The sequence below is a fragment of the Lepidochelys kempii genome, chromosome 7, assembly GCF_965140285.1.
Source record: "Lepidochelys kempii isolate rLepKem1 chromosome 7, rLepKem1.hap1, whole genome shotgun sequence".
Taxonomy (NCBI): Eukaryota; Metazoa; Chordata; order Testudines; family Cheloniidae; genus Lepidochelys; species Lepidochelys kempii.
Window position 1 is genome coordinate 55,917,046 of NC_136386.1, and position 24,585 is coordinate 55,941,630.

Below are 24,585 nucleotides of genomic sequence, written 5' to 3' on the forward strand. Positions count from 1 at the left end.
GAACCGCAGTCACGGTTTTACGCCCACCAGGCAGTAGGCGCTAGGCTCGCTACTTTTTTTTTTTCTTTTTTTTTGTCGTCTGCTTCTGGCAACCCTTACGAGAGCGTAGATTGTAAGGTGTTGCAGACTGTTCCTCTACTTCTTCTTCTGGAGTCAAAATTGACTCTGCGTTGTCCTGAGGTGATGATTGGTTCTCTGGGGATGGTGCCTTCTTACACTGTGACGCATGTATCCACACTGCGATCCAGATAGTTTAACAGCCGTCTGTGTAGTAAGCAGTACCTGATGAGGACCCTTCCACCGGGGCTCCAAGGCATGCTTTCGATGATGGCACCGTACGTAGACCCAATCACCTGGCTCGAGGTTCTGGCAAGTGTCGGAGGTGGGTTCCGTGGGCCAGGCGGCTCAAACCTGTGAATGGAAGTGACTTACAGCTTGCATTAGTCCCTTACAATACTGAAGGAGCGCACTGTGAGTCAAGTTCAAATCTGGAATGGGAGTAATGATAGTCATAGCTCGCATAGGGCGTCCCATAACAATTTCAAAGGGACTTAATTTATGCCTTTGGGATGGAGTGGATTTCAAGTCCATAAGGGCTAATGGTAAGGCTTACTGGCCAGCTTAATCCTGTAGAGTCACAAATTTTAGCAAGCTTATTCTTAAGTACACCATTTCATCTTTCAACTGCACCTGCACTCTGTGGGTGGTAGGGACAGTGCAACAGGTGTTTGATATGCAATATACGGTCCAGGTGTTGAACAAGTTGTCCAGTAAAATGTGTACCCCGATCACTGGACAGAGTAGCAGGAATTCCCTTGGCAGGCATAATATGATTTAACAAATATTTGGCAACAGACAGTGAGTCAGCCTTGCGACAAGGAAAGGCTTCAATCCAACCAGAGAATAAACATACCATAACCAATATAAAGTCATATTGTTGACACTTAGGCATTTGTACAAAATCAAGTTGCCAATGCAAGAACGGTACTTGAGGCAGGCCCCAGTACCCCTGGGCCACTTTTACAGGTTTACCAATATGGCTTTGGCAAATGGTACAGGCTGCACAGTGGCGGGCTGCAAAAGAGCTAAAATGGGGGGCCCACCATCCAGTCTTAGTTACAGCAGAGACCATCCCCTCCTTTCCGACATGCGAAACACTGTGTAGCAGGGCAGCCAGAGATGGGTAGAGTGAAAAGGGGTCTACAAAGGCGCCAGTAGGCGAGCAGCAAAGAAAATCGGGATGTAGAGCGCAACCTTGGGCAACCCAGGATTCTTTCTCGGTTTCTGGGGCAGAGTCTTGGAGCAGGGCGAGGTCAGTGAGGGACCGGGAGGGTAAGAGGAGAGCGGAGAACAAGGGAATCAGACATTTCAACTAGGCATGCTGCAGCAGCCACAGCATGCAGGCAGGGGGGTAAGCCTTGGGCAACAGGGTCTAAAGTAGCAGAGAAATAAGCCACTGGGCGGTTCTTTTCTCCGTGCATCTGAGTGAGGACTCCAGGTGCACACCCAGATTATTCATGGCAGAAAAGGGTAAAAGGCTTAGAATAGTCAGGCAGCCCTAAGGCAGGGGCAGAAGCCAAACCCTGTTTGAGGGAAACAAAGGCAGAATTGGCCTCAGGGGGCCACGGCATGGGGTCAGGCACAGAGGATCGAGTGAGTTCCTGGAAAGGTTTTGCAAGGGAGGCATATTGGGGAATCCATTGTCTGCAAAATCCAGCCATGCCTAAAAACTTCCGGACCTGGCGTGGGGAGCGGGGTTGGGGAAAGCTAAGGATAGCTTGGACACGGGTCGGAGAAAGTGCACGGGAACCTGGGAGAGGAGAAAGCCAAGGTATGTGACAGAAGTTTGACAGAGTTGTAGTTTAGAGCGAGAAGCTTTGTGACCCTTGTTTGCTAGGGCAGTAAGGAGCACTAAAGAGTCAGTTTCAGAAGCAGACAATGAAGGGGAACAGAGGAGTAGATCATCTACATATTGGACTAGTGTGGATCTGGACGGGAAAACAAAGTCAGCAAGGTCTCGGGCTAATGCTTGGGAAAAATATGACGGGCTTTCAGTATACCCCTGGGGCAGTGTGATCCATGTGTACTGTTGTCCCTTGTAAGAAAAGGCAAACAGGAACTGGGAGTCAGGGTGAACCGGGACAGAAAAGAAAGCAGAGCACAAATCAACAACAGTTAAATGAGTTGCATCTGGTGGGATAGGTTTCAGAGTAATAGCCGTGTTAGTCTGTATTCACAAAAAGAAAAGGAGGACTTGTGGCACCTTAGAGACTAACCAATTTATTTGAGCATAAGCTTTCGTGAGCTACAGCTCACTTCATCAGATGCATACTGTGGAAAGTGTAGAAGATCTTTTTATACACACAAAGCATGAAAAAATACCTCCCCCCACCCCATTCTCCTGCTGGTAATAGCTTATCTAAAGTGATCACTCTCCTTACAATGTGTATGAGTGGGAGGAGTGGTAGATACGCTGGAGGGCAGGGATAGGATACAGAGGGACCTAGACAAATTGGAGGATTGGGCCAAAAGAAATCTGATGAGGTTCAATAAGGATAAGTGCAGGGTCCTGCACTTAGGACGGAAGAACCCAATGCACAGCTACAGACTAGGGACCGAATGGCTAGGCAGCAGTTCTGCGGAAAAGGACCTAGGGGTGACAGTGGACGAGAAGCTGGATATGAGTCAGCAGTGTGCCCTTGTTGCCAAGAAGGCCAATGGCATTTTGGGATGTATAAGTAGGGGCACAGCGAGCAGATCGAGGGACGTGATTGTCCCCCTCTATTCGACACTGGTGAGGCCTCATCTGGAGTACTGTGTCCAGTTTTGGGCCCCACACTACAAGAAGGATGTGGATAAATTGGAAAGAGTCCAAAGAAGGGCAACAAAAATGATTAGGGGTCTGGAACACATGACTTATGAGGAGAGGCTGAGGGAACTGGGATTGTTTAGTCTGCAGAAGAGAAGAATGAGGGGGGATTTGATAGCTGCTTTCAACTACCTGAGAGGTGAATCCAGAGAGGATGGTTCTAGACTATTCTCAGTGGTGGAAGAGGACAGGACAAGGAGTAATGGTCTCAAGTTGCAGTGGGGGAGGTTTAGGTTGGATATTAGGAAAAACTTTTTCACTAGGAGGGTGGTGAAACACTGGAATGCGTTGCCTAGGGAGGTGGTGGAATCTCCTTCCTTAGAAGTTTTTAAGGTCAGGCTTGACAAAGCCCTGGCTGGGATGATTTAATTGGGGATTGGTCCTGCTCTTGAGCAGGGGGTTGGACTAGATGACCTCCTGAGGTCCCTTCCAACCCTGATATTCTATGATTCTATGATTCTACGATAATCAAGTTGGGCCATTTCCAGCACAAATCCAGGTTTTCTAACCCCCCTCCCCCCACGCACACACACAAACCCACTCTCCTGCTGGGATAGAAGCCAGAGACGTCTACTCATCTTTGTCCCAAGATTCTAACAGTGGCCACTGAATTTTGGGATTCTCCTGAGTTAGCCTAGACCATTTTTCCAGAAATTTACAGGAGTCCGGACCCTTCCTAAAATACATAAAATGAGCCAGCGTTCCTTTAGGGAACTGTCCCGACTTAGACGTCTGGTTACCCATACAGGAGGACTTTACACACCAATCACACAAGAAGGAAAGTCGGGTTCGTCAGAGCGATGCCCGGTGCAACACACAAAAGGAGCCCACAGGCTACTGCCTCAATTGCCCTTGCTTTCACAAGGGTTTTACCCAAGGCACGGTGTGGCTGCGATTGTGCAGATTGTGCAGATTTCACTCACTCGTGGGGACAGAAACCCTTTGGTCAGCCGATCCCTGGATGGAGACGGCGTCCAGACTCAAACACACCACAGGGAGGACGGATAGACACAGAGACAAGACAGTCCTCAGTCCGGACAAAACACAGAAATAATTACCTGACCAGATTCCTGATGTCAGATCCCTGCCAGAACAGAGTGGGAACCAACAGTTTCGATGGCGTAGACTTCACTGTGGTCATGCACCCTTCCATTCTGGTGGAGGACCGCTCAGGCCAAATGCCCAGGTGCCGGCTCGCCACGGCCATCCTAAGAACGGTCAGGAGTCACACGGCCCCAGTGAAGACGATTGCCACCTCGGTGGGACCTCCAAATTGTCAAAGTCAGATTCAAGGCTCACAGAATTTGTCACTAGTTTTGATCAGAGACATTGTGAGGTTGCTGTGGCTCTGGGTTTGTTTTCTGATTGTTTCCCCAGTCTCATCCCTGTCCTCTGACTTCTCTCAGCATGATCCCTCACCCTCTCAAACCTCCCTTCCGCGAATGCCAGCAACACCTGAAGCTTTTTGCTCCTGGAGAGGGGTTTTTCCAGTCAGTCCCTAGGGGACGAATCTTTTGTCAGCGCAGACTGCTGTGGGACCTGGCGCTATTGGAATGGCATCAGCAGACAGCCTGGCACCAGAGTTCCAGGCTGTGTCTACACTACAGACACTGCATTGGCATAGCTACAGCGCTATAATGGATACACCTGCTACAGTGACAGCTTTTCCCGTCACTGTAGTTAATCCACCCAAGAGCAGCGGTAGGAAGAATCAATGGAAGATCAATGGAAGAATTCTTCCGCTGAACAAGCGGTGTCTATACCAGGGCCTAGGTTTGCTTAACTACATCTCTCAGGTGGCTGAATTTTTCACGTCTCTGAGCAACGCAGGTAGGTCAACCTAAGGTTTAGGTGTAGACCAGGCCTCCTCCCACATTCTGGTAGGCCCCATCATAAAGAAATCACTGGTGTATCACAGAAGTCAGTGTCATTAAGCAGGGATGGATTGAATGTTCTACCCTCACGCCACAAGGCCCCATCCTCAGCAGAGCACAATCAAACTAGCTAGAAAATGATTCTCAAGCCTGTGCCTACAAGAACTGTGCTCATCAACCCTTTCCAGACAGGGCTGCGCCTGGCATTACTTTCCCACCAGCCACTGGGGAGAGAGATTTCTGTTGTTCAACAAATATGCTACCACAAACCACCCTGGAGTCCTGTTCTACCCCCACTCCGCCCCACCCCCACCCCCCCAGAAGGATTCTCACACGCATGGGAAACTTAAGTGTGAATGCAATCTGTGTGCTAGTTCTGGGGGTGGACGGAGCCTCTGGCTGACAGCAAATCCCTGAGGTGCCAGGTATCCTGTTACCATTATCAGGGAGCTACGTGCCTTTTCCTATTCAGCGCTTCCTTCCATCCCCCTGTCCTCCCCTTCAGCACCTGCTTTTCAGTACATAAAACACTGAGGAGGGACGGACAGCTGGATAACTGGATGCCTTCTGGCTGTCTCAGAGGGAGCCCTGCTAGCCCATGGCTGGGACCCAGCATGGAGATTACCCCAAAGTGAGCTTTAGTTTCTCTAGCTGCAGATTCTTTGCCCCAGTGCTGGGGATCATGTAAACACCTCATTACTCTGCCTCAGAGCTCCTGCTACACTGGTCTCCTGCTGATAGCCACTTTCGCTAACTTCTCCCCGCAGTGATCAGCTTTTTGCAGGCTGGGCTTAGAACAACTTTCTGTGCTGAGTTTCATTTTTTAAAAAGAAAAGTATTTAAACTGCTGCTTTTAACACCCTGCCATCATTGAGTGTCGCCTCCGAGGTAACACAACACACGTGCTCTGTCCTTCTCCCTCTCAGCAGAGCACCTCGGTGCACTGCGCACACACGGGTTCAATTCCCCTACCCCCAGGATGGTGGGTCAGTAATAGCATCCCATGGCAGATGCAGAAACTGAGGCACTGCGAGGTGAAGCTCTGCTTTTCAAAAGGGCTGAGCACCCGCAGCTCCCCTTTGAACTCCTCTCTGAAAATCGGCCTTAAGTGATCAGCCAAGGTCACGCAGTGAGTCAGCGGCAGACCTGGGTCTGCTGACTCCCAGCTCAGTGCATCACCCATTAGAACCTGGATATTATAGGACAGGAAACTGTGTTAATGCAGCATGAAATTCTGAGATGTGAATTTTCTAAATCCTGAAACTCAGAGCCAGCAGGGTGCCCCTCTATGGGGGGGATGGGTCTCCCCACCTGACTGACTCATGGAGAGATGTCGAAGGGGCCCCATCCTTTCCCAGCACAGGAACTGGCCAGCATGGGGACCCATTAGCCTGGAAAGCTCCCTGCAACCAGGGGGAAGTACAAGGGGGGCATTTGTAGACCCCACATCCACAAGCATTGTGTTTGGGGGGGGCTCATCTTGAGTTCCCCCTCCATTGTTGAGTCCCCCTTTCTAGCCCATGCACCCCACTCAGCAAGTCCTCTAAGCCCCTGTGTAGGGAAGGAGGATCCAGAGGGGGCTGGGAGCCGATTCATGTGTGCTCCCCTCCCCATCCTGAGCTGCTCTGGGTCCTGACCACAGAGCAGCTGAGGAACCCCTCTGTGCTCCCTTCTGCACTGGTCTGGTCGTTATCAAGAGGGAGCAGCCTGGTCCCAGGCTCCCCTGCAGGGGGAGAAGTGCCCCACTCAGCCCGCTGTTATTAGCTTCCTCCCTTCTGCAGAGCAGATGGAATACCTGTGAGGAGTGATGGCTGTGTCCTGAACAGCGCCCCAGGGAGGTGAGGAGGGAAGAGTGCTGCTTTCACCCCACAGGGACCCACATTCGGGCTTCTCTTGGGTGGGGTTAGTGTCAGGCTGAGCTTCCATTTCCATCACACCATTCACCCCAAGGGTTCCCAGAGTGCTTCACTGCTGACCAAATCCCACTGGCTTACACTGCACAGCTGTGGGCCAGAAACCCTGCAGGGAGAGCTGGGGCTGGGCTGGGAATCTCCCGCTATCCTGGCTCCACTCCAGATCCTTGGAGGGTTTGCTCCGCAGTCCCTTGGCAACAAGGGCTGCAGATGGAGGTTGCAGAGCAGAACTTGGGGGTGGCTCTCGGGTCCATGCAGGATTCTGCAATGACAACTGGGCAGGGTCACCCTGTGCAGATTATTCCTGCTGCTAACAACCAGCAGACTGTGGACTGAGATTAATATTGCCTCTGCAGCATGGACCTGGGGCAGCTTTGGAGGGGAGCTGGTCCTTGGCCAAGTACATACAGAAATCACTTCTTACATGTGCCCACTTCTGGGGTAGAACATGGTGACTTTTTAACAGCACATAGCAACACTGAACAAGAGTCCAGGGCAGGAAGTGACATGTGAAAATGACTAGGTTTGTTTGGGGACTTGGAAGAGGAAGAGTGTGGTTGTGGGATGATGACCCTATTCCGCCTCTCCGTTAATGTCTGTTTGCCTAGAGTATAGAGTACAGCAGGATCTGTGGAAGAGTCCACCAAAAGAGTGTATCTTCCCCATTTATCCCTAGCCACGGGCTGGGGGAGGTAACAGATAAGTGCCCATAAAAGAATTAGTTCACACAGCAGCAGCTTTTAAAATCTACAGCTCAGGTGTTTGGTGGGTTAGCTTGGTCCTGAGAGCAGCAGGGGTTACTCAGAGGCTGTGGCCAAGCTGTGCAGTCAGCTCTCTGCAGTATGGCAGCCCACTTGATGCCCTGGCTCTGGCAAGATGCTGAAGCTGCCAGGGTCTCTCGACTCCCATTGACTTCAGTAGGAGCTAGGGGCACTTGGCTTGTTGCGTGTTCGGCCAGCAGCCTAAGCTAGACAGGCTACAAACTATCACTAACATAGGGGCTGCCAATAGACACAGAGTTAAGCTGTTCTCGGCTGTGGGAGCACAGCTCCAGAAGACTTCACTAGGGGTCATGCAGGTGTACCAGAGGCAGAATCTGGGCCACAGGGCCCTCCCCGTGCATTGAAAGCCCCCTGCCCCCAGAAAGAATAGTCCCATTTGGACCCCATTACAAATGGTCCCCTAGGGCATGAATAGCAGCTATGGCCTCCAGCACTGGGCTGCATCCTGGCGTGAATGTTTCATGACAAACTGGAGGGTGAAAGTAGCCTGGCCGTGGGAGAAGGTGGCTGCACTGGCAGCTGGATTAGGCCTGTTCAAGGGGGTGGGGCAGGCAGTTGTGTCCATGTTAGTGACAGGCTGTGCGAGGCGGGGAAGGGGTGCAGGGTGGAGCAGGAAAAGTGGGAGCGGGGGTTCATCCAAGGAGCGTGCTGCATTGGCAGGGCTGTGCGGAGCCTGGGAAATGGAGCAGAAGGGCAGCCCTGAGTTGTCTGAGGAGACCACACCTGGAAGAGCACAGTGCTACAGGTGAGCAGAACAGCCTGAGAAGCCTCACATCTTATACATATGCATGAGGGTTTCAACCCTCCTTTCCTTATCTGAACTTCCACACCCCCGGGAACGTTGGCATGCCCTGTTTTTCAGAGGTTGTTCTCTTAGTTCCCCTCATTCTCATTAGCATCTACTCACAGCATTCGGAGTAGCAGCCGTGTTAGTCTGTATCCGCAAAAAGAAAAGGAGGACTTGCACCTTAGAGACTAACAAATTTATTTGAGCATAAGCTTTCGTGAGCTACAATTCACTTCATCGGATGCATTCAGTGGAAAATACAGTGGGGAGATTTATATACATAGAGAACATGAAACAATGGGTGTTACCATACACACTGTAACCAGAGTGATCAGGTAAGGTGAGCTATTACCAGCAGGAGAGCAGGGGTGAGAGGGAATCTTTTGTAGTGATAATCAAGGTGGGCCATTTCCAGCAGTTGACAAGAACGTCTGAGGAACAGCATTTGGGGCGGGGGGAGGGGAATAAACATGGGGAAATAGTTTTACTTTGTGTAACGACCCATCCACTCCCAGTCTTTATTCAAGGCTAAGTTAATTGTATCCGGTTTGCAAATTAATTCCAATTCAGCAGTCTCTCGGAGTCTGTTTTTGAAGTTTTTTTGTTAAAGAATTGCCACTTTTAGGTCTGTAATCGAGTGACCAAAGAGATTGAAGCGTTCTCCGACTGGTTTTTGAATGTTATAATTCTTGACATCTGATTTGTGTCCATTTATTCTTTTACGTAGAGACTGTCTAGTTTGCCCAATGTACATGGCAGAGGGGCATTGCTGGCACATGATGGCATATATCACATTGGTAGATGTGCAGGTGAACGAGCCTCTGATAGTGTGGCTGATGTGATTAGGCCCTATGATGGTGTCCCCTGAATAGATATATGGACACAGTTGGCAACGGGCTTTGTTGCAAGGATATGTTCCTGGGTTAGTGGTTCTGTTGTGTGGTGTGTGGTTGCTGGTGAGTACTTGCTTCAGGTTGGGGGGCTGTCTGTAAGCAAGGACTGGACTGTCTCCCAAGATTTGTGAGAGTGATGGGTCGTCCTTCAGGATAGGTTGTAGATCCTTGATGATGCGTTGGAGAGGTTTTAGTTGGGGGCTGAAGGTGATGGCTAGTGGTGTTCTGTTATTTTCTTTGTTGGGGGGCTGTCCTGTAATAGGTGACTTCTGGATACTCTTCTGGCTCTGTCAATCTGTTTCATCACTTCAGCAGGTGAGTACTGTAGTTGTAAGAACGCTTGATAGAGATCTTGTAAGTGTTTGTCTCTGTCTGAGGGGTTGGAGCAAATGCGGTTGTATCGCAGAGCTTGGCTGTAGACAGTGGATCGTGTGGTGTGGTCTGGATGAAAGCTGGAGGCATGTAGGTAGGCATAGCGGTCAGTAGGTTTCCGGTATAGGGTGGTGTTTATGTGACCATCACTTATTAGCACCGTAGTGTCCAGGAAGTGGATCTCTTGTGTGGACGAGTCTAGGCTGAGGATGATGGTGGGATGGAAATTGTTGAAATCATGGTGGAATTCTTCAAGGGCTTCTTTTCCAAGGGTCCTGATGATGAAGATGTCATCAATGTAGCGCAAGTAGAGTAGGGGCATTAGGGGACTAGAGCTGAGGAAGCGTTGTTCTAAGTCAGCCATAAAAATGTTGGCATACTGTGGGGCCATGCAGTTACCCATAGCAGTGCCGCTGATTTGAAGGTATACATTGTCCCCAAATGTGAAATAGTTATGGGTGAGGACAAAGTCACAAAGTTCAGCCGTGACATTATCAGGGATACATTCCTGACGGCTTGTAGTCCATCTTTCTGTGGAATGTTGGTGTAGAGGGCTTCTACATTCATAGTGGCCAGGATGGTGTTTTCAGGAAGATCACCAATGGATTGTAGTTACCTCAGGAAGTCAGTGGTGTCTCAAAGATAGCTGGGAGTGCTGGTAGCGTAGGGCCTGAGGAGGGAGTCTGCATAGCCAGACAATCCTGCTGTCTGGGTGCCAATGCCTGAGATAACGGGGCATCCAGGATTTCCAGGTTTATTGATCTTGGGTAGCAGATAGAATACCCCTGGTCGGAGTTCCAGGGGAGTGTCTGTGCAGATTTGTTCTTGTGCTTTTTCAGGGAGTTTCTTGAGCAAATGCTGTAGTTTCTTTTGGTAACCCTCAGTGGGATCAGGGGGTAATGACTTGTAGAAAGTGGTGTTGGAGAGCTGCCGAGCAGCCTCTTGTTCATATTCCGACCTATTCATGATGACAACAGCACCTCCTTTGTCAGCCTTTTTGATTATGATGTCAGAGTTGTTTCTGAGGCTGTGGATGGCATTGTGTTCTGCACGGCTGAGGTTATGGGGCAAGTGATGCTGCTCTTCCACAATTTCAGCCCGTGCACGTCGGCGGAAGCACTCTATGTTGAAGTCCAGTCTGTTGTTTTGACCTTCAGGAGGAGTCCACCCAGAATCCTTCTTTTTGTAGTCTTGGTAGGAAGATCTCTGTGGGTTAGTATGTTGTTCAGAGGTGTGTTAGAAATATTCCTTGAGTCAGAGACATCAAAAATAGGATTCTAGGTCACCACAGAACTGTATCATGTTCGTGGGGGTGGAGGGGCAGAAGGAGAGGCCCCGAGATAGGACAGATTCTTCTGCTGGGCTAAGAGTATAGTTGGATAGATTAACAATATTGCTGGTTGGGTTAAGGGAACCTCTGGTGTGGCCCCTTGTGGCATGTAGTAGTTTAGATAGTTTAGTGTCCTTTTTCTTTTGTAGAGAAGCAAAGTGTGTGTTGTAAAAGGCTTGTCTAGTTTTTGTAAAGTCCAGCCATGAGGAAGTTTGTGTGGAAGGTTGTTTTTTTATGAGAGGATCCAGTTTTGAGAGCTCATTCTTAATCTTTCCCTGTTTGCTGTAGAGGATGTTGATCAGGTGGTTCCACAGTTTCTTTGAGAGTGTGTGGCACAAGCTGTCAGCATAGTCTGTGTGGTATGTAGATTGTAATGGATTTTTTACCTTCAGTCCTTTTGGTATGATGTCCATCTGTTTGCATTTGGAAAGGCAGATGATGTCTGTTTGTATCTGTACGAGTTTTTTCATGAAGTTGATAGATTTCCACTCCATACGGCTAAATTCAGTGCCTAGCATAATGACAGGTTTCAGAATAGCAGCCATGTTAGTCTGTATCTGCAAAAAGAAAAGGAGTACTTGTGGCACTTTAGAGACTAACAAATTTATTTGAGCATAAGCTTTCGTGAGCTACAGCTCACTTCATCAGATGCATTCAGTGGAAAATACAGTGGGGAGTTCAGCCACCAGGTTTGCCAAGACATTATCAGGGATGATGTTCCTGACGGCTTGTAGTCCATCTTTGTGTGGAATGTTGGTGTAGAGGTCTTCTACATCCATAGTGGCTAGGATGATGTTTTCAGGAAGATCACCGATGGATTGTAGTTTCCTCAGGAAGCCAGAGGTGTCTCGAAGATAGCTGGGAGTGCTAGTAGCATAGGGCCTGAGGAGGGAGTCTGCATAGCCAGACAATCCTGCTGTCAGGGTGCCAATGCCTGAGATGATGTGGCATCCAGGATTTCCAGGTTTATGGATCTTGGATAGCAGATAGAATACCCCTGGATGGGGTTCCAGGGGTGTGTCTGTGCAGATGTGTTCTTGTGCTTTTTCAGGGAGTTTCTTGAGCAAATGCTGTAGTTTCTTTTGGTAACCCTCAGTGGGATCAGTATACTATTTCCCTGTGTTTATCCCCCCCACCAGGACCAGCTCTGGGGAAGCAAAAAAAAAAAAAACAAGCTGCCGAAGACGGAGCGGGGAGAGTCAAGCTGCAGCAGGCATGCCGCCGAAGAATCAAAGGTCCAGGAGCACTGTTGCTGCTCTGCCGGCGGCGCTCCTTTGGCAGCGCTCCTCCTGCCGCGCACACCCACGGGTGGTCTTGCGCACCCCACTTTGGAGACCACTGCCTTATATTTCTAGAACATCACCTATTGGCACATTCTTTGCAGTAATCTTGTAACCTTACTGGCACTGGGTTATTCTTAGGTCACCCACTCATGTCAATCATCCGTAAGCCTGAGGCCTAGTGTGGCTAAGGTAAAATCTTACAGCCTCAGCCAGTAGGCCTTCCATTACAGCCATGCTTTACTTACATACCTAATACACATTAATTTCTCCTAAATACTTGTTAATCTTATACTTCTGTAATCCTGTCTTGCTTCTACCTGTGCCTACAACTTAAAACTATTTATCACACATTGATTATATATGAAATAACATTAACAGAGGCATAGCATGCAAGTCATGGGAGGTGACAGTACCGCTCTACTCAGCGCTGGTTAGGCCTCCACTGGAGTACTGCGTCCAGTTTTGGTCACCACCCGTATAGAAAGGATTTAGAGAAACTGGAAAGGATCCAGAGGCCAGCAACAAGGATAATCAAAGGGATGGAGTGCAAGCCATGTGAGCAAAGGCTGAAGGAACTGGATATGGTTAGTTTGGAAAAGAGGAGATTAAGGGGAATGTGATAGGGGTCTTCAAATACTTTAAATGCTACCATAAAAAAGATGGAGAAAAGTTGTTCTCTCTTGCCACAGACGGCAGGACAAAGGCAATGGATTCAAACTACAGCATAGTTGATTTAGACTGAATCTCAGGAAAACCTTCCTAACCATAACAACAGTAGGCCAGTGGAACAGACTGCCTAGGGAAGACATGGAAGCTCCTTCACTGGAGGTTTTCGAAAGCAGGCTGGGTAGCCATCTGTCTTGGATGGTTTAGACCAGGGGTCTCAAACACATGGCCTGTGGGGTTCTTTCATGTGGCCCGCGAAGCTCCCGCCCACACCCCCCTCCTCTGCCTACCCCGTGGCACCGTGAGCCCTGCACCGCTCCCTGAAGTGGCCGGAACCACGTCCCTGCAGCCCCGGGGAGTGGGTCATGGGGGAGAAGGGATTCCATGCATTGCTCTTGCTTCCAGGCACCGCCCCCTGCAGCTCCCATTGGCCAGGAATGGAGAACCATGGCCAATGGGAGCTTCAGGGGAGGTACCTGGAGCAGCGGCAAGAGCAGCACATGGAGCCCTGTGTCGTCCCCCTCCCCCCACATCCCCCCCCCGGGGACGTGGTTCCGGTTGCTTCCTGGAGCGGAGCAGAGCGGGGCCTGCCCTGGCCCTGGCGTGCGCTGCTGCCACTCTAGGTAAATGGCCCTGGGCCAGAGCCCACACCCCGAACCCTTCCTGCCCCCCACACCCCAACTCTCTGCCTGCCCCCGGCTGCATCTCACACCCCTCCTGCACCCCAACCCCCTGCCCGGAGCCCCCTGCCACACCCTGCACCCCAAGCCCCTGCTGCACCCCTCACCCCTCCTGCACCCCACACCCCAACTCCCTGCCCTGAGCCCCCTGCCACACCCCTCACCCCTCCTGCACCCCACACCACAACTCCCTGCCCTGAGCCCCCTGCCGTACCCTGCACACCTCCTGCACTCCTGCCCTGAGCCCCCTGCCGTACCCTGCACACCTCCTGCACCCCACACCCCAACTCCCTGCCCTGAGCCCCCTGCCACACCCCTCACCCCTCCTGCACCCCACACCACAACTCCCTGCCCTGAGCCCCCTGCCGTACCCTGCACACCTCCTGCACCTCAACTCCCTGCCCTGAGCCCCCGCCACACCCCGCACCCTTCCTGCACCCCCGGGGTTGGAATGGGGGCAGGGAAGGGATGGGAAGAGGTGGGGGAGGGACAGGGCCTCATGGAAGGGGTGGAGTGGGGGCAGTGCCGGGGGCAGCAGCAGGGGGTGTCAGTGATGCGGCCCCTGGGCCAATGCACTAGTCCTCATTTGGCCCTCGTGGTCATTTGAGTTTGAGACCCTTGGTTTAGACCCAACAAATCCTGCATCTTAGCAATGGATTGGACTAGATGACCCTTGTGGTCCCTTCTAACCCTACGGTTCTAAGAGTTGACCACAACACTAGACAACACAATGATAAATGAATGATAAAATAAACTAATTGCTACAGAAGCTTCATTATCGAGGCATTGAATGTGCATGGTTAACTCTTCGTGAGTTCCCAGCTTTGTGGCCTGCCTTTCTTCATACCACCAGCCTGATACAAACAACCCACATATTGTAATATATACAGAGAACCAGCAAAGACTGGCCTTGCCTGCAACTGCAGTTGTCCCTGGAGTTTGTTCAAGTGGAGAAGGTTCCTTGCTCGCTCCCCTACCCAAGCTAGGGCTGAGGCCAGTCTGGCCTGTATGGTTCTGCTGAGACCACACATGAGCTACTGCTTTCATTCCTGGGCAACTCAGTGTCAGAGTCACCACACTGCGGAGCAGAGAGTGGATAGTTATCCCTAGGGCTGGCCTTACCATGAGGCAAACTGAGGCAGCAGCCTCCGGTGTCAGACTGTGGGGGGGCGCCACTAGGACCCAGAGTGTAGAAAATTGTGTCTGATGCTGGTGCATATGTATTGTCTCTGCTCTAGACGCACAGAGAGGGTGGAGTGCTGTGCTGGAGGAAGGAGGGCACAAGAGACATAACAGGCAGGCAGGAGAAAAGGTGAGAGGGAATAACGGAAAGCAGCAGGAACTGCAGGGAGAGAGAGGAGGAGGAGCCTCTTATGTACCTCTCTAGCACCCCCAGGGGCCTGGACTGATTAACACCAGCTTCTCTGGGAGCTTCCTGTTTCCTGCTGCTTCCCGGAACCCACTTGAGGAGAACAGGCAGTCAACTGAAATAGTAGGAGCCAGTTAGGCCCTTAAGACGCTGATATTTTCCCTCACGCAGGCCCTGCTAACAGCCAGCTCATTTGTCCCCTTCAATTGAGTGTTGAGAGCACCTATAGCTGGCACAGAACAGCAGTCATGAGTGAAAGAAGAAAACGCCCCTCTGAGGCAGCATTCAGAAAAAGAAAGCAAGCAAAGGAAGCTTTTCTATCTAAGCAGGAGGGAGCTCTCCTGAGATACACAGACACAAATATTCACGGTGAGCCTTCCGGCCGCAGTGAGGATGTGAGTGGTGAGGAGATGCCTGATCTTCCAGTTAGTCAGAGTGCAGGTGACCTGGCAGCTACTGCAGCATCCATATCTCCATGTCAAATGGATGTAACCATGCACATTCCTGAAGAAAAGTGTAGATCAGAGAAGAGTGTGGTGAAGGCGCAAGAAACAGCTGCTGCTGAGTTTAGTTCCTTAAGTCTAGATGATCCAGGACCATGGACCCACTTGAGCAGTAGCCTGAGGGACTTCCTTGTACTGCATGGGCCACAGCAAGTGAAAAACTTCATGTTCCCCAAAGACAATGAAAATAGAAGTTTCCATCCAACACATTACTGGCGTGAAATCCCCAATGGTGACAAAGTGGAGAGGCCATGGCTTATGTACTCAAAACCCCAGAATGCTGCATACAGTTTTTGTTGCAGACTCTTCCAGTCTAATGTTCCAGCCACATTGGGTTCTACAGGAACAAAGGACTGGAAAAATCTGGCTAGAAATCTGGAATACCATGAGAAGGCAACAAATCACCAGAGAGCATTCCATAGGTGGAAAGAGCTTGAGATGAGACTAAGGTTAAAGGCCACCATAGATGATCAGCATCAAGAGAAGATTGCATCAGCGTCTCTTTACTGGCAAAATGTTCTGAAAAGGCTTATTGCCATTGTGAGAATGCTTGCTACCCAAAACCTAGCACTGTGTGACACTTCAAATCAGCTGTATGTGCCAAACAATGGAAACTTCCTTAAAATTGTGGAGCTGATGGCTGAGTTGGATGCTGTACTCCAGGAGCATCTAAACAGAGTCACCACCCAAGAAATGTACACACACCACTACCTTGGAAAAACAATTCAAAATGGGATCATACAGTTACTGACAACAAAAGTCAGATGGAAGATTGTGGCAGATCTGAAGTCAGCAAGATATTACTCTGTTATTCTGGACTGCACACCTAACATCAGCCATATGGAACAAATGACTTTAATGGTGCTTTTTGTAACAACAACAGAACCTAGTGAAAACGTCCCTGCAATGGTGACTGTCAGAGAGCATTTTCTAGAATTTATTGACATTGATGATACTACAGGAGCTGGTATGACAAATGTGCTTCTTAAAAAGCTGGAAGATACGAGAACTGCGATAGCTAACATGAGAGGTCAGGGCTACGATAATGGTGCCAGCATGAGAGAAAAGAACAGAGGAGTGCAGACACGGATCCGAAAGTTAAACCCTCGAGCTTTTTTTGTCCCATGCAGTTCTCATTCATTGAACTTGGTGGTCAGTGATGCAGCATCAGCTTCTAGTGAGGCTGCTGAATTTTTAATGCAATTCAAAGCATCTATGTATTTTTCTCTGCATCAACTCATCAATGGCAAATTTTGAAGCAATATCTGGGAACGTCCTCTCTGACACTGAAACCACTGAGTGCCACACGATGGGAAAGTTGAGGGGAGGCAATAAAGCCTATCAAACACCAAATTGGGAAAATAGATTATGCCATAGTTGCCATTATGGAGGATAATGCTATGACGTTCATGGGAGAACAGTGGCAGAGGGAAATGGAATCACCAGAAACCTACATAACTTCACATTTCTGTGTGGCTTAGTGTTGTGGCATGACATACTGTTTGAAATAAATGTTGTAAGCAAGAGACTCCAAGGTGTTGACCTTGATATAGCTGGATCAATGGAACAACTGGACAAAGCAAAGTCATACCTACAGTCTTACCAGTCAGCTGAGGGATTTCAAAACGTTCTGAAGAGTGTACAGAAGTTGGCAGAAGAACTTCACACTGAAGCTATTTTCCCACCCATTCAAGAATACAAGAGTCACCGAAGAAGAAGACATTTTGATTATGAGGCATGGGATAATCCCATAAGAGACCCCAAGCAACAATTCAAAGTTGAAGTCTTTAACCAGGTGCTAGATTGTGCAATACAGTCATCTGAAGAACCTTTCATGAAGCTCAAGAAACACAGCAGTATATTTGGGATGTTGCATGATATTCCAAAACTCCTCGCTATACCTGAAGAAGACCTACACCAGCAATGCAGGTCACTAGAGACAGTGTTGACACATGATGACATGCATGATATTGATGCAAGTGATTTAGGTGATGAACTGATACATTTCAGCAGGATCAACTCCAAAGGCAGTTCTGGAATATATGTGCACAAATAAGATGACCACCCTCTTTCCAAATGCTTTTGTTGCTCTGCGCATACTTCTAACACTTCCTGTAACAGTTGCCAGTGAAGAACGCAGCTTCTCCAAGCTGAAGTTAATAAAAACACATCTACGCTCCACAATGACACACGAGACGCTGGTCAGCCTTGCAACCGTCTCAATAGAGCATGAGCTGGCCCAGACTGTGGACCTTCAGGAAGCAGTTCAAATCTTGCGACCAAGAAGGCACAGAAAGCACCACTTTAATTATTCAAACAGATAAAAATGCCAGTCTTTCCTATGCAGACAAGAAAAGTTACATTTGCTGTTCAGGCGTTTGAAAGTTAAGTGTTACTTAAAATTTTTGAACAAGGCATTTTAAGTTGTTAGTTCTCCTTTATTGGGGTAGGTAGCAGAGCAGTACCATGAGAGGAATAGAACAGGAAGAAGGCAGGAATTACACCTTTCAATGTTTTGGCCCAAGCGAGGGGGCATGGGGGCATCATTTGAGCTCCCCACCTCAGGTACCAACATGTTGTGGGCCAGCCCTGGTTATCCCCTATATGACTCAGGTGAGACTGCACTTGGGATATTCTAGGCTCCTCAGTACTGGAAAGATATAGATAAATTGCGGAGAGTTCTGAAAAGAACAAACGTGCAACGGGGCTTAAGAGACTGGCTGAGAAAGAGAGAGAAGGGATTGCATGTGGTTTGGCAGAGCTATGAGTAAGAAGGACATGATAACCGTGTGTAAGGCCTGAAAGGGGCTGAATAACAAGGAGGAAGAGGATTCAGTTAGTGGAGGTGATTAGGGGAAACAGGGCCGGCTCCAGGCACCAGCGTTCCAAGCAGGTGTTTGGGGCGGCAATCTGCAAGGGGCGGGAGTCCGTGTGCCGTTAGGGCGTTTCCGCAGTGGCGGCAATTCTGCGGCAGCCTCTGGCTTCAGCTGCTCGCGGCGGCGACAATTCAGCAGCAGTTGCTATCTCTTCAGCCGCTCACGGCGGCGGCATTTCGGCACGCTGCTTGGGGCGATAAAAACGGTAGAGCCGGCCCTGAGGGGAAATGAGATTAAATTGAGCAAAGGAACGTTTTTAGCTGGCTATTACAGAGCGGCAACCACAGCTCTCTAGTTAAAGTTGTCACTGGCTTTTCTTTCTAAGCCACATTTTGATCCTCCTTCTTGGCGCCACTACCTTCCTCCAAGCAAATCTATTCTGCATGCCATTTCGGCTGCATGAAGGTTTAATCTGACTCACAAAACACAGCTGTTCACAAAGAGATTGCAGTTAGAAGACAGCACCCTTCCAACCAGAGCTAAACACAAAGGCTGAGGCCTGGATCTAGAACTTGATCTAAACCTAGTCAGAATTCAAAGGGGGTTTGGCTCCAGTGGGCCAATTCAGCTCCTAAGAAGTAACTTCCATTGAGATCCAGGGTAGTTAGGTGCCTAAATACCTTTGAAAATCTGAGCCTAAGTGTCTGAAGTTGGGCACTCAAAATTAGAAGCTACTTTTAAAAAAGCTGACCTTAAGTGACTTCCCAACATTACACTCAGGACAATGGCAGAGCCAAGAATAAAGCCTTGGAGTCCTGGAAATTATTATCAAATTGTTCAACAGCTGTATTACACAAAATATGGGCAAGGTGAAATAGGGTCAGAGTTAAGGTTGTTTGGAAGTGTCTCGGGTTTGTTTGGGTTTTGGTTTTGGGGGGTTTATATTAAAGAGAATAAGCTTGATTTTTTCCCCGTTGCTTTGCTCCTTGTGTCAGGTGTATTGGTCACATGATGTGCAGAAGGGTTGGGGAAGGAGAAGTGCTGCTGGTTTGGAGGGTTTGACGTTGGGTGACCTTTCAGGGAGATGGCCTCTTTCAGAGGTGGATGAAAGGCTGAAGGCTGATGGTTCAGTGGTGGGTGGGCAGGCAGGAGCAGCACAGGAGAAGGCAGGGGGATAGATATGGGTGTCTCTGTCATGGCCCCTGAAGAAGAGGGAAATATAGTCAAGTAAGAGAAAAGAGAGAGGCAGCTACATCCCGGGGGGGGGGGGAGGGGTGTGCAGCGGAGATCCTCGGGCTAAGGGCAAAGGGATCCTGGGACTGGATCAGCCAGGGATGAAAGACTTTGTCCTCTCTTCCCCACTGTCTGCCAGAGGGATTTACCACCGCCCCCTTCCCGTCTGAAAAAGGCCTGCCAGCGATGGAGAGTTTTATCCTGCTCCCATACACTCTGCTGGCCAGGGGAGGAGGGGATTTACTCCTGAAAATGAAGGAGCTGCCCAGGAGGGAGCAGGAAAGGGCATGAACTCCAGGGACAGTAATGATTGATGGAGGCAAATCCTGGTCAGTGTGTGTGGGGGGGGAGGGGGGATGTTGCTCTGGTGTCATACAGACTGGGGGCAGAGCTGGAGCAGCAAGAAATTGGGGGAAAATCAACTTTGTTTTCCAGCTGGTTCTTTATTGGAGAACCTGAATGATTGAGAAGGGAACCTGCATTCCATTGTGTTTACAGTACTTACCCCGGGGTCTGGGAGAGAAGGGTCAGGCAAGCCAGCTCCATGTATGTTGTGTGAGTGTGTGCGTGCACACACACACACACACACACCCCTGCCACTCTCCTTTCTTTGTGTGTCTTGCAGCTTTGATCAGAGGGAGTGGGCCTGCACTTTCCCCTGATTTGAGTCATGGTACCACTCAACTCTTCCATTTGGTTAAGCTTGTCGCTCAGGCTCCACAGCAGATTAATGAAAAGCCCCTCCTTTCCCCCACCCTCCCTCCAGCTGGGAAGCAGCTGAAGGATTCAGGCTGTTGATCCTGGGGAAACCAGGCCTGCTAATTAGCCAAAGTCACCAGGGTTTGATGTGAGATCTGTGAGCACCGGGCAGTTCAGGGAGACGTGGTCCCAGACACAAGGGGGAGCTTTGATCCCCATACAGGAGGCTGGAGAAAAGGAGAGAAAATGGTGTATCACATATAGGCAGATGCATCTCAGCCTGTCACCTTCCTTACTCTCCATGCTTCCTGGGAGGCGAGGCCATGCCTGCCTTCCTAGGAGCCAGCTGGGCTAGGGGAAATGTGGGGCTCGGCTGAACTCAAACAGAGGAGGCAATGGGAAGTGGAAGAGGAAGGCGTTCCTGACTTCCTTCTTAAAGGATTACCTAGGCACTGGCAGCCGGCTCTCCCCGGCCCCTCCCCCTGCACAGATTTAATATCGATTTCTGGGGTTGTGCAATAAAGCACAGTTTAATTAAGAATTGATCTGACTGGCCAGAGCCTCACGAGAAAGATTGTATTCTCCCCCTACACACTAATGCACTGACAGGGAGACACTCTGCAGGGGAATTATTCCTTACCAAAGAGAGACCTCCCTTCGCCCTCCAACCTCCAGGGACATATCCCAGTCCCCAGAGAGTGGCAAGAGACAGAGATTTCAAGCTGCTAGGGACAGCAACTGATTGAGAGATAGACCCCGCTTTCAAGAGAGCAAAACATGACACCTTTATTCTAGAGAGAGCGACTGAGGGATCACCCCAGTCTAGAGAGGAAAAACCCTAGATCATCCCATGAGAGGGGGTCCAGGATGGGCCCCAGGTGGCACCATTTTCTACAAGAGAGAGGGAGAAATGGTCGCATCCTAGAGAGTGTACAATGTGAAAAACACCCTAATTTAAGCAAGCATCATGCATGGAACATGATCCCCATCAAGAGGCATTATAACAACTACGCACTAGGCCGATGTGTGTGCGAAGAGATAGATAAGTAAACCCTTCAGCAGGGATTGCATATGGATCCCTAATGTGCTGCCACCACCCCCATCATGCAGAATGTCATTAATACACCCAACTGCCTGAAATACGTCCAGATTAGCAATCATTTTACATGCTGCATGATTGGTTCACGGCCTAGCCACAATCAGCACATGGAGACCCCCAAGCCAATCACGCCCTTCCCAATGCACTGGGATTTCCTTATGGGATTTCAAAACAGCCAGCTTAGCCTGATCCAGTAATCAGAATTGGCCATAAGGAAAAAGACCATATCTGGGCACTGTAGCCAACTTCTCTATGACCCCAACAGGAGGACTTCCCATTCTGGAGAGATCATTCCATGGCAGAACAAGACTAAGATCCTGGTCTCTAGAAAGAGTGAATCATTCAGTCCCAGGAAAAGACATGCTCAGGACCCCCATCATCCCGTTTGTTGACATCAATGGGTGCAAGTGGCTGGAAAACTTGGGCCCAAAACTTCCCTTTTCTCTGACAGACACTCAAGGTCCCATTCTAAAGACAGATTGTCTGGCTCCCTGAGGGTGGATGCAACAGAGAGCAAATCTGTTTCACAGAGACTGCAAGAGAGAAATTGTCCTTAGACAGCATTTGTGTGAAACAGAGAGAGAACCTGTTCCTTAACAAGTGGGAGTGCGAAACAGGCGCACACAGGAACCCGTACCCTGGAGTGTGTGTGAGACACCCAGAGAGATTGTTCCCTAGGGAGAGTGTGTGAGAGAGATGCACTGACACCCAGAGAGACCCTGTTTCCTAGGGAGTTTGTGTGTGAGAGAGACACCCAGAGAGACCCTATTCTCTAGGAAGAGTGTGTGTGAGAGACACTGAAACTGGGAAAGACCCTGTTCCGGGGGGGGGGGGGGAGGAGGAGGAGAGAGAGTGAGAGAGACTGTTCCCTGGAAGGGCGGGAGAGAGAGAGAGACCCTGTTCCCTAGGGAGTGTGTGTGTGAGAGACATTGACACCCTGAGGGACCCTGATCCCTAGGGACAGCGTGTGTCTGAGAGAGACACTGATACCCAGGGGACCCTGGTCCCTCGGGACAGTGTGTGTCTGAGAGAGACAATGACATCCAGAGGGACCTTGTTCCCTAGGGACAGTGTGTGGGTGAGCCACACACTGACACCCAGAGAGACCCTATTCCCTAGAGACAGTGTGTGTGTGAGCCAGACACTGACACCCGGAGGGACCCTGTTCCCTAGGGAGAGGCTGCCCCATGCACCAGCACAGAAGGATCCTTGTTTCCAGCCCCACCCGTTGCCCACCGAGCCCCTCCCCAGCCCAGCTCCTCGGCTGCTCCCAGCCCGCCGCTCACCGGGCCGGTGCCTGCCCACCCGCCCAATCCCCGCTGAGCGGCGCGGCGAGCCCGGAGCCGAGCCCCGATTGGCTGCCGGCGGTGTCGGGCCGCAGAGCGACAGCTGGGGCGGACGCGCCGGAGTGGCAGCGACGGGGGTCGCTCCGCTGGCAGAGCGCAGGACCGGCAGCGGGGAATCGCCGCCCGCGGCCCGGGCTGGCCAGGGGAGGGCGAACCACCCCGACACCCACCTGCGCCCGGGGGGAGCCGCCTCCGGGCTGGAAGGAGGATGCAGGAGCGAGCCCGGCTCGGGTAAGCAGGGGCCGTGCACTCCCCGCACCCGCCCGCCCGGGGCTGCGATCGGCCCGGCGGGGGAAGGTGCCGCGGCGGGGCAGGGCGGGCGGGCGGCGGGTTCGCGCTGTCAAGGCAGCCGGTGATTAGCCGGCACTAGGGGAGCACCGGAGACGCGCGCAGCCTTGTCCGCCTTGCGCCGGCCGGGGCCGATGCTGGAGCCCTGCAAGTTCGCACCCGGGGTGCCCGGGGAACAGGGGGGATGCCCCCGCCCCTTTGCTTTTTCTTAAGCTGGGCTTTGTGCGTGAGCCTGCAGCGGAGGATCGGCTGCCGTAGTTACCGCACGGGATATGGGGGGGGGCGCTGCCGGTTTGGGGGCCGGGGGTCAGATCCCTTCTGGCCCGGGCTATGGAGGACTCGGAGCGCTGAAGTTTGCCCTGTCCAGGCTGGGGTGTGCATCAGCGCCGCGCGTGTGTGTGTGCGGCACGTCCGCATTCGCCTCTCCATCGGCTGGGCATGCCGCTGGATCCAGATCCGGGGAGCCGAGAGGAGCTGCCTGCGGGCACTACGAGGGAGCTGGATGCTAACCCACGCGGGCGGCTCCCAGCTGCAGGGAATGGTGCAGGAGCCCTGGGCATAGGGAAGCTGACGCGGGGCTGCTCTCTCCGTCTCAACCATCTGCCAGCAACAGCAGGTGCTGCGGGGACAATCTTCGGAGACTCCCCCGCTACTCCAGTCCCCACCAGCAAGAGGCGCTGCAGGGAAAGGTATAGGGACACTTGCTGGGGGAGCGCACAGCTACCCCAGTCCCAGTGTCTCCCAGCAGCATTCAGCAGGAGCGGTGAGGCTCCCTTTCTTCTTTTCGGTCAAGTAGAATAATGAGCTGTTGATGTTTGTTGCCCAGTTCCCTCCCCGCGTGACTCCAGGGAGCTCTTGCCCTGATGCCTCTCGGGGAGAGGTGGGGTGTAGGGAAGGCAGTTTGTTTACAGTCTGTGTCCTGAATTCTCTGGGAACTTGCTCCCTGCTGAGCTGGATGGATGTCACTTCCACTCAGAGCTGATCCTTGGTGAGCTGGGAGGAGGCCAGGCAGAGGGTGAGGGAGGCCGGTGTGGCTGGCTGGAGGGATTGGGAGGACTGAGAGCCTTGTCTGGCTGAGCCTAGGGGGTGGGGTGGCGGAGTGGGATTCAGGATGAGGGGAGTCGGAGGATCTAGCAGGAGCAGTTCTCAGCACAGTCTCTGCCCAGGATGGGAACTGGCATGCCCACCTCCATCCAACCTTGTGAAGAAATCAGACTTTAGGGGCAGGCATACCCAGTGCCTGCATGTCCTGCATCCTGCAGACATACCCCCAGCAGGTGCCTCTCAAAGCCCCATGCCACACCCACTCCCCAACTCCTTCAGAGGCTGGAACGCCCTTTAAAACTCCACTCCAAGCTCCCATCCCTGCCCCCTCAGAGCAGCCGCCTGCACACCCACTGCCTTCAGATATTCCCTCGCCTGGCGCCTCTAAAACCCCATGCTCTCCACCTCCTCCGTCCCATAGCCAAGTACCACATTCCCTCTTATACATGAGGGCACCCTGTCTTCTACACTGCACCTGTGTATCGCACCCCCCAGCACTCTTCTCCACCTCCCACGTTCTGTACCTCCACCCTGCACTTCTGTACGCGCTCACCTGGTATCTGTGTTTCCACCTCCTGCATCCCATTCTGGAATATGAGCCTGGACTTGACAGAGCTGGGGTATGTGAGGGCAATCGCCTTGGAAGGGATGGGGTTTGGAGACTTTGGGGATTACAATTCTGTGGGTTGCACAAGTGTAGGGTGCTCAGAAGAATGTGATGGGGGATTAGGGGTCCCAG

General features: G+C 51.2%; 1 protein-coding gene across 5 annotated transcripts in view; it reads left to right on the forward strand.

Moving 5' to 3' along the window:
- The window catches only part of PSD (pleckstrin and Sec7 domain containing), a 107,225-nt gene that overhangs the window by 10,937 nt on the left and 71,703 nt on the right, over positions 1-24,585 (forward strand). Inside the window, exon 1 of one of the 5 annotated variants that reach the window (XM_073352938.1) lies at positions 22,554-22,745. The exons of 3 other annotated variants lie outside the window; for them this stretch is intronic. The gene's annotated coding sequence lies outside the window, so the exon portion shown is untranslated. Of the gene's footprint in view, positions 1-22,553; positions 22,746-23,120; positions 23,566-24,585 lie in introns of those variants that run through there. One more of the 5 variants, XM_073352940.2, reaches the window with a different exon arrangement.